Here is a 10653-nt window from a genome sequence, read left to right on the forward strand (position 1 = left end):
TACAGTCTTTATTTTCATTCTACTCCAAATATTCAGCAAATACTTTAAAGGAAATATGTGGTGTTGCCCAGTCACAAAATACCCTAAGTTACTAGTAAATAAAATAATTTATTCTGTGCTTCTTTTTTAATACATGGAAATCTATATTAATAGTATCTCAACATGAACTTTTCAGGGCTGGATGAAAGCTTCATAATTATATAAACAGTAAGTAAAGTTGACTGTAAAAAAAATCTACAATTAAGAGGGGAGGAGTCACAGTGAAACATAAATAGGTTAAATAATTTGTTGAGGCTACATTTGCAGTGAATTTGAAATGATCCAGTCCACATATTAACAAAGAATTGGCATCAATGAAGCGACTGTCTTCCTATATATTTGAAAAAGGTCAGAATTCACAGTTGGAGCACATACATAAAGAATTCCTTTGGAGAGAAGGGAAGATTCTCACAAGAGAGCTTTAAACACATTTTACAAATGATTTCTGGCAACATTGGGCTCTACCCTTAATACTTTAATATAATGGTATACTACGGCTCCAGCAAAACTATTAAAAAAGTACGAAGAAGCAAAGTACATTGATGATAATAAAGGTGCTTACTCTTAAATCAGTAAAATTTTGGTCCAAATTCTAAATCTAAAGGTGAAGAGAAACGTGTTATACCTCTTTATTTACTTCCATTTTCTTTGTTTCACAAGATAATTTTGTATCTTCAGGTAAGTGAAACTGGAACCATAGCAAATGGTTAAAATATTAATACTACAGAATTAAAGAAGCAATTGAAACACAATTATCCTTAAAAACAAAAATAGCTTAATCTGTCTATAGAAAAAAGCAACCATAAAGTAAAACATTAGCTCTATGTTAGGAACACAGTGAAGCATGGCTGGATATCCAAAATTTTCCCTGATAGCTGAGTGATAATAAAGGTATTATTATGGTTCTCCTCAATACTACTTAAAGAGGTGTTGAAAATTACACTGTATTAAAACTAAGGTATATTTTCATTGATTTATTTACCTACTATTTATTATGTCATACCTGTAAACCATACTAGGTGCTAAGAAAAGTAAAATCTAAGAAAGACATATTCTCTTCTTTCATGGAGTTTCTAATCTAGAAGGAGCCTTGCACATTTGTTGAAATGAATGACAAGCAGAGGAATAATACATAATCAATAAGCATAGTGAAGACTATAATAAGCATAGAACAGAAGTTCAAGGTGAGAAGGAAAGATAACTTCTGAAGGGGAGGAGAGTGAAATAATTCAAAGGCTTCCTGGAAAAACTAGCATTAAATCTGGGTTTTGAAGGACAGGTAAAATCACAAAGATAGAGACAGAAGACAAAGGAATTCCCAAGTAGAGAATGTCTTGAATGACTCTTCAGCCCTCTAAAATGAGGTCCTAGAACTGACAACTCCTGCCCCTAATCCCTTCGTCACCTGAGTAAAATAAAAAGTGTTCAGAAGAAAATTTTCTACTTGAAGAAATGCTTGAAAGAACTGAGGGAGAGGGTGAAGCCATCATAGTCCTATACTGAGTAGTTCTTAAAAATTCTTTTCTGAATCCTTTTTTGTGATGATGAACATGTGTGTGAGTACAGTGTAGAATGCTATGAAATACAGAAAGTTGGTCAGATTGAAAAGAATTTCTCAGATACAGGGTAGGGGCAAAGACCTACAGAGATTCCCATAATTCTGATATTCTATTTTCATTTCCTAGCTCAATTTTGAATCATGGTCAGCATCACAGTATTATGAGAAAGACCAATGAGAAAGGAGAGCAGCCTACGAACTTCTAGGCAAGCACCCTCTAGTAAGCAGAAGAGATACTGTAACCTTGGGAAAGGTCAGTGCAAACACACCTAAATAAGACAGGCTCTGGTGTAGCCAAGGGGATGGTGGCCTGAGGGCAATGTCACCTCCTGACTGAAATGTATTCCATTCTAGTTAACTGATAAAAATCTCTGAAGAAGGCAGAAAGCATGGAAGTCAGCTAGAAATGATTAGGTTATGTTTTAACAGCACCACCAAATGGACACATCATCTACATCACCTGTCACAAGGAATAAAATAAAAGGAAAAAAAGGCAATTAACCCTAAGAAAAAGATAAATAGTACCTGGAACTTCAAAATATTAATATCTTCAACAGTAAAACTCTAATAAAACTGGTGCTTATAAATACCATGAATAGCTATATATTGATCTTTCAGATCAGTTTTTTACTCTAAAAATCTCATATACTCACTTTTGTTTAATAGGTTTGCACACAATGCTGTGTGCAGATCAGTCTCTTCTTTGGCATGCTACACAGCAATAGTATGTTTGCTTGCACTGTGAACATCTCAGGGATCCTAAACAATATATAAGTAGTTTACTGTTACTTTGTTCTAAATTAAAATCCAAAATTTTAATCAATTACAATTTACAATTTTTTTCAGTAATATGTCAGACAATCTGTCCTCAAATTCCTAAGATGAAAGTCTAAAGAGAACAATAGTATTCTATGATATTACCTATGCCTACAATTTTTGTGTCAGGATTAAATAGTAATATAACTATTGTGATAAATGAACCCAGCTGTGACAAATATACTCACCTTAAACAAAGCACAATAGCTGTTGAGAAATCAGGAAAGCTTTTGTTAATCTTTAGACACATTCCCCCTGAATGCACATGTAGTTTTCCAAGTAAGGTTACAGAAAGATTACAATTTCTTCAGACCAATGGAAGCTTGTTATACTGTTACAAATTTTGGACCTCCCGCCACACCATCTATTGCTACATGACTTCATGTTCTCCTCTCTGATATGCTTTCCCTCAAATACCTCATCAAGTGTAAGCACAAATTTCTGACCTTTACTCTGACTATGTTAGGTCACAACTCTGATTAACCTATGGAAATAGAATTCCTTCCTCTTTTTCCTACACAGTTTAATTCATTATTGTACTAATTTTAAAGTTTCTTTTGCAAAAGTTTTGACTGATCTCTATTGGAAGATTAAAAAATGCATTAGTTGAGAACATCAGAATTATTTTAATAGGTAAAACCCATATGGTCACTTAACCTCATATTCTGTTTCAGTAGCAACGAGACTTGTTGTGGAATGCCATCATCTTTCTTGCCACCAACCTCAAAATTTCAGTGATACGATAATAATGATGATGATGATATCCAAGTTTCCTTTACTAATTTAATGAATAACAAGTCCACAGCAAATTATTTTACTTTCTCTGAAACACTATTGTCAGTTTATACCTCATTCTGGGATAATAAAAGCCATAAATTCATTATCTTATGTATAAAATTATGCCTTTATTCTGTCCTCAAAGTTCTCTCCAAGGCTTTAAGCAAAGTCTGAAGCATACTTTTTAATGTACTAAAAAGTCCTACTTACTATATTAGGACAATGCACGCATTTGTGAATCACCATGGCAGTAATGATTACACTGACTGTACCTACCTCACAGGGTTTTTATAAGGACCAAATGAGATAACACATGTAAAGTGCTTTGCAGACTTTAAAGTGCAATCTAACTGTTAATTGCTACTGCTTCTGATGTTGTTAATGGAAAGAATCTTGGGACCTGGAGGCAGAAGAGACCCTAGCTTAATTCTGCCTCAGATATCTAATAACTGTAACCATGGTCAAGTCACTTAATTCTTTAAGTGTGTTTTCTCATTAGTAAAAGTGAGATAATATATTGCTGTGGGAGCAGTAAATTCTCTCTTACAAAGGCTGGTTTCCCTTTAAGGCAACAAGGAAGCTATGAAATCATTTCTGTGAAGAACTTCCTGGTCGACAAATTCTCTCTGCCAACGTGGACTGGCAACTTCTTTCTAATTCAAGTGGCTTAGACAGTTGCCCAAGATCCTGAGAGGTCGGGTAATCTGCCCATAGCTCTTCTGCGTTCAAATCCAAGTCTTTGTTCCTAATTCCAAAGACAATCCTCTATTTACTCTGCTATACTGACTCTCTTAAAGTTCAATATTCAGCATTTAAGATCATACAGAATCATAGAATTTGGATTGGAATGTAAGGTATGATTGAATTTTGTTTCCACAGAAGTCATAAAATTATAGTTCATACTGATGGCTAATATCAGAGACAAAATTGCTTGTAGAGAGAACAGTGGGGGAAGGCTGGCTGCTTGAAAATCAGCATATCTACTATTTTCTTTGTTCTGAAAAGGTTACTTCCTACATAACAGAGTTGGCTAAGCCAACTCTCATCCACAAAGGATAAGGATGAGAGCCATGAACCCACCTTTATTATTGAATAAGTTAGGAGTAGTTATGGTAGCTGCAGTTGCAGCAACCAGAAATAACACAGAAATTGGAAGAGTCACCCCTGCATCCCCAAAGCACTAAGAAAGAGGGCTGCTGACCCATTAAATTGTCCTCCAGGATAACCTATAGGCACAATCTATGTAATTAGAATAACCTGAATTCAAAGCCAGGTCCTCTAATTCCAATTCTAGTTGTCTGGATATTATGTTGTCTATTATAACAGTTAAACCCCATCCTTTCTGTCAATCCTATTTCTGCCTAAAATGCATCACAAGAAAGACTCATTTTTATTTAAAAAAAAAAAAACACTTTTGCTATGTCATTACATAAGAACCCACATGGAGTTAACTTTCCCTATTTTCTTTTCTAAGAGATTAGAGCAGCCCTTTTTGTGCAGTTTCAGGAATATGTAAATATATACACCATATATAAAGAGTCCCCAAAGGAAATGACACATTTACCATACAACCCACACCGATGGCAAATAGTTGACCAAGGTGATGGTATTAATGAATTAGGGGCAGCCAGGTGGGGCAGTGGATAGAACACCAGTGAAGGAGCCAGGAGGACCTGAGTTCAAATCTCATGTCAGACACTTGATACTCATTAGCTCTGTGACCTTGGGCAAGTCACTTAACCCCAATTACCTCATCCTGGGTCATCTCCAATCATCCTGATAAATATCTGGTTACTGGATTCAGATGGCTCTGGAGGAGAAGTGAGGTTGGTGACCTATACAGCCCTCCCTCATTCAATACAAAGTCAAGTGCAAGTCCTGTCATTATTTCTCTGATGGCATGGTCTTCTTCAGCAGTGAAGGATGAACACACATTAATGAGTTAAATAGTTTAGAATCATAGTTTAGAGAGAAAGTATTCTCACTCAAATTCTGTAACATTTTTGGTTTTGCAGGAGACAAATGAGTACTTAGCTTCTATAAAGAAAAGATGGCAGTATTAAAATCTGGATGATTTTTAAAGGTGTAGGGAAGAGGGATCAGACCTGTGGTAGAGGGACTTCTCAGACAGAGAAACTCTCTTTGTCTTCTCTGCAATTTATACATACTAATCTTTTTTCTTAAATCAAAATTTAACAACTTGGTGAAGCATATGGATCTCTTCTCAGAATGTTTTGAAGTACATAAAATAAAATACAAAGGAATAGAAAAGAAACCAATTACATTGTAATAAAAGCATAAATCCCCCCCCAATCTAAGTGTATGCCCCCTAAAAATCTATCTATGGGTTCATGGCCCCCAGGTTAAGAACCCATCTTGAGAGTTGCCCAGTGAACTGAGAGGTGAAGAGCCTAAGGTCCTACAGCCTATGGCAGAGGTGGAACTTAAATCCAGGTCTTCTTGTCTCCAAAGTCAGCTCCAATTTGCTATGCCATGACAGCTTTGACCAGACAAAATATTAGTAAACTGAATCTAAACATGATTATTCCAATTCAAGGAGTTCCTACCTCCAATGATACATTAGATTTTTAACCAAAAAGAAACAATAAAAAAAAAAAAACTTGATAACTCACAGCGTTCGGTTCTTTAGTTGGCAAATTGTTTCTGATTACTATGGCTACTGAGTTTCCTGGGGAAGAAAAAATAATGCTTCTATATAATCTTCTCTAATAAAACAAAAATAATGCTTAAATTCATTTAAATGAAAACTTGATGCACACTATTTAAGAATTACTTTTTAAATCCAAGAAACAATTGCTTATTATAAATATTTAGATCAAAAGCTCCACTAGAGCAGTAACTGTATTTGTCTAATATTTGCATCTCTACCTGCAGTGTTCTGTACGTATACATAATAAGGATGTGAGTGTGGGTATAAAGAAGTATAAAATAAGCAATGGTCCCAGTTTTCTATAGAATGAATATGGTCTAACAGTACTGTTACTCACAAAACTCATCTCCGAAAAAAATTATTTCACTAACAAAAAAAGACTTTAGTAGAGAAATACAAAGGAAAAGTTATTTTATAGATTGAAAACTCAGTTATTTCAATGTATATGCGACTTCATAAGAGTAGCTACACCATTTATTGTTATAAGTAACAATCTGTGTGATTCCTATACATGCTTTTCTGCAAATCCTCTATAGAAAATCTACCCAAAGTATGGAAATCAACTTCTGGATCTTTAGTATCTTATGGACACTCATACACTATTCAGACTGACAGATTTCTTTCCTACTTTTATGAATATCCTGCTTCTCGTTTTCTTGTGTATTTTTCCTGGATGACCATTTTATACTACTTCTGGCATAGGAATTATGGTTAATTTGCAGTAGCACTTTGCTATCTGTTATATATCTTTCCATTGCTCTTTAGGTTATATGTAATTTTAATTCTTCTGAGATCATAGTTTTTGACAATCTGCAGTCAAAATGTATCTATAGGGGTACAAAAAAATAGGCTTTTGCAGTAGTTAGCAGTTGTGTTCAAAGAAAGTGCTATGTAGCTTCTCAGTTGCAATCCAACCCTAGTTCCTTCACAGTCCATTTACAGTTCCTGTCCAAAACACAAATGAACTAACAGATTTCCCATGCATATATGCCATAGTGGAAGACACATTCTTCAACTGTTTCCCATGAGGAAGTTTCAAAAGGTATGGCTTTCACTGAGCTGTCCCTGTGGTTTTCAAGGGTTCAAAGTAATGCATAATGTCAAGGCATAACATTACCTGAAGAAACTGCTTGTCAATGGGCAAAACCTCTTCTCTTCAAACTTTGTATGGAGTACATCCCAAGAATGTGGACATTGGAAGAACACACAACTCCCTGTTTTATTTCTCATTTGATATTGAAATCAGTAACTATGATAATAACATGAGCTAACACTTACATAGCTCTTTAACAATATTATTTCATTATTTCATTCAATCCGCACAGCAACCAAGTGAATTAAAACCATTATAATTTGCATTTTATAGATAAGGAAAGTGGGCCTGAGAGAAATTAAGTGATCTGCCTTGGGCCACACAGTTAATAAGTGTTTAAGCTGGGATAAGTTGACTTCACCTAAAGTATTCTATACTCTGTATTATAGGTAACTTGAGTTTTGTCCTTTGTTCTTGGAAGAGGACCATGCATCAAGATGATATGACTTGCACTTGACTTGGATTTGAGTGAGGGAGGACTGTGCAAAGTCACCAGCCTCACTTTCTCCTCCAGAGTCACCTGGGTCCAGGGGCCAGATATTCATCAGGAGGACTGGAGATGGCCGAGGATGCAATGTGAGACCCTGGCCGTTTTAGGATAAGATCGTATCAGATTCTCACCTTGAGTGAGATACACTCATTCAAGGAATAGGCTTCTTTAAGTATTTGCGGAAGGGATAGTAGCTTTTCATAAAAGAAAAAACAAAACAAAACAAAACAATCATACTGGGAGGGGAAGACCCCCAGGGTTCCTGAGTAAAAAAAAAACAGATACATTCACTCTGTGCCAAGTAGGTGGGGTCCTGGTGTCCAGTCTATGAGCTCCATAGTGAATTGGGCTTAAGGCTTGTTCTTTGAGCAAGAAATGTAGCCAATAAACCCAAAATATTAGAATAAATTCATTCTAACTTATGTCTATTGATGATCTTTCCAGGTTCATTCAAATATTATCTTGGGATGTTCTGCCTTAATTAGGCCTTGTACTAAGTACTCTATAATTGAGAAAGTCAAGTCGGTAGTTGGCTGTAATCACATACAATGTTTTCTCATCAAAATTTACTTCCTAAATGGTACTGGTTTTAACTGGTGCTTTAACCAAACAATCATCTCACCACAGAAAAGAAGACAAAATGACCAGCCAGTCTTTTCTTATCTGTTATGATATAATCAGTTCCACCTTTTGAGATATTTAACATGCCTTTCTAGGACTGATGTCACTAATTCATTTAAATGGTCTATACAGCAACACTTCAAAAGATTTATCATTTCATCAGTAAGTATTCTCTAGCCAATGCAGATCACAAGTCCTCCACCCCTTAGTGGACAGACCACTTCATTGACTTCTATGCACCATACCTCTCATAAAAAAAGGTCAGCTCATAGTCAACTTTCTCATGACATTCCTCAACTTAACTATGCTGGTTCTATATCACCATTCAGAGCTCATGTTCTGGTAACACAGTGTAATGGTAATTTAAATGGGAAGATCCTTCCCATCCATTAATAGGATCATGTGACCTACCTGGGTCACATGGAAGTCTGAGTCATATGGAGCCTGTGGTTGGAGGAATTTGCTGAACAGGTGAAGCAGGAAGTAAGTCAGACTAGTCAGAACCTGGAAGAACAGAGAAAACAGGCAGTTGGCTTAGAAGGGGATTTTGCTTACGGGAGCCTGTTTGTGGGAAGGCCTGATAAGTTTAGACTTCTTGGTTACTATGATGGATTTCTTTCTTGCTGTGATGGATTTGGCCTTCTGGTGTTGAGATCTGGCTTTCTGGTATTTGACTAAATGTTTTGGTTCTTGCTTCCATGTGGAGAGTCTGTTATATTTTGTGATTCAGAACTGTGCTGGCATATTCATAGCCACCATAGGAGCTGTGAATATCTCATTGGTGCTACACACAGTCTTAAAAAACCCAAGGTCATCATACGAAGATGAAATACTAGTGTAGGATTTCAGTGGAAAGTTTGCATATTTGATTCATTTCACCATTTCATAAACCTTTATTACGCTCCTAGAATGTACAATGCACAATTTTAAATGCTGGAGGAGATCCAAAGACAATAAAGCAGTCTTGGTCCTCAGGAGACATATGATATCATAGAATAAATACTAATAAATGTAATGCAAATTAAAATAATGACTCACACATGAGAGAAGTACAGTGCCAGTAGATAAAAGGAAAGTGAAAACTTTTAGCTGCAGAGCTAGGCAGAGATCCTGCAGGGTTTCAAGGAAGAGACATACATCATGAACAAAATAGATCAAAATATAAAACAGTAGTAACATAAATGATTAAGCTACTATAATCTCACAAGTAAAACTAGTTTATAATAACCTTCTTTATATGAAAACTAGTTTTAGATCTCTGGAGAAAATTTAATAGGGATAGAAAGGAATATACCTTTTTCTCAGTACTGCCTGGAACATACGCAAAAATTGACCATGTACTAGGGCATAAAAACCTCACAATCCAGTGCAGAAATCAGATATAGTCAGTGCATCCTTTTCAGATCATAGTGCAATAGAAACCATATGTAATAAAGGGCCATGGAAAAATAGACCAAACTTAATCAGAAATCAAATAATCTAATCCTAAAGAGTAGATAGGTGACACAACAAATCAGAAACAATAACTTGATTCAAGAGAATGACAATAATAAGACAACCTACCAAAACTTATGGAATGCTGCAAAAGCAGTTTTGGGGGGGAGTTTTATATCTTTGAATGCCTACATGAGTAAAATAGAGAAAGAGGAGATCAATAAAGTGGGCATGCAGCTTAGAAAAAGAACAAATTCAAAATTCCCCAAGTAAATATGAAATTAGAAGGACTGAAAATCAAAGGAGAGATTAATAAAATTGAAATTCAGAAAACTATTGAACTAATAAATAAAACTAAGTGTTGGTTTTATAAAAAACAGTAAAATTGATAAACATTTGATCAATCTGATTAAAAAAAGAAAGAAGAAAACCTAATTACCAACATGAAAAATCAAAAGGATGAACTCACCTCCAATAAAGAGGAAATTAAAGAAATTATTAGAAATTACTTTGTCCAACTGTATGCACATAAATTTGACAATCTAAATGAAATGGATGAATATTTTAAAAAATATAAATTGAACATATTAACAGAAGAGGAAGTAAAGTACTTAAATCACCCCATCTCAGAAAAAGAAATTGAACAAGCTACCATTGAACTCCCTAAGAAAACATCTCCAGGGACAGATGGATTTACAAGTGAATTCTATCAAACATTTAAAGAACAGTTCATTCTGATACTATGTAGACTACTTGGGAAAACTGGTGAAGAAGTCCTAACAAGTTATTTTTCTGATACAAATATGGTTCTGCTACCTAAACCAGGAAGAGCCAAAACAGAGAGAAAATCATAGACCAATTTCCCTAATGAATATAGATGCAAAAATTTTAAATGAGATATTAGCAAAAATAATAGAGCAACTTATGAGGAGAATAATGCATTATGACTAGCTAATATTTATACCAGGAATGCAGGGCTGATTCAATATTAAGAAAACTATCAACATTATTGATCATATCAACAACAAACCTAACAGGAATCATGTTATTATCTCAATACATGCAGAAAAAGCTTTTGACAAAATACAGCATCCATTTCTATTGAAAACCCTAGAGACAGAAGAATAAAGAGAGACTTCCTTAAAATAATAGCT

At 35.0% G+C, this 10653-nt stretch overlaps 1 long non-coding RNA gene across 1 annotated transcript; it reads right to left on the minus strand.

Annotated features, from left to right (window-relative positions):
- Positions 1-479: 479 nt before the first annotated feature.
- LOC140516125 (uncharacterized) lies at positions 480-2679 on the minus strand. The gene is made up of 3 exons (XR_011971296.1): positions 2602-2679; positions 2251-2356; positions 480-727 (listed from the first exon to the last, which is right to left on the minus strand). It is a non-coding gene; the product is annotated as an uncharacterized lncRNA (long non-coding RNA).
- Between the last annotated feature and the right edge of the window lie 7974 nt (positions 2680-10653).

Source organism: Notamacropus eugenii, chromosome X, assembly GCF_028372415.1.
Source record: "Notamacropus eugenii isolate mMacEug1 chromosome X, mMacEug1.pri_v2, whole genome shotgun sequence".
Lineage (NCBI taxonomy): Eukaryota > Metazoa > Chordata > Mammalia > Diprotodontia > Macropodidae > Notamacropus > Notamacropus eugenii.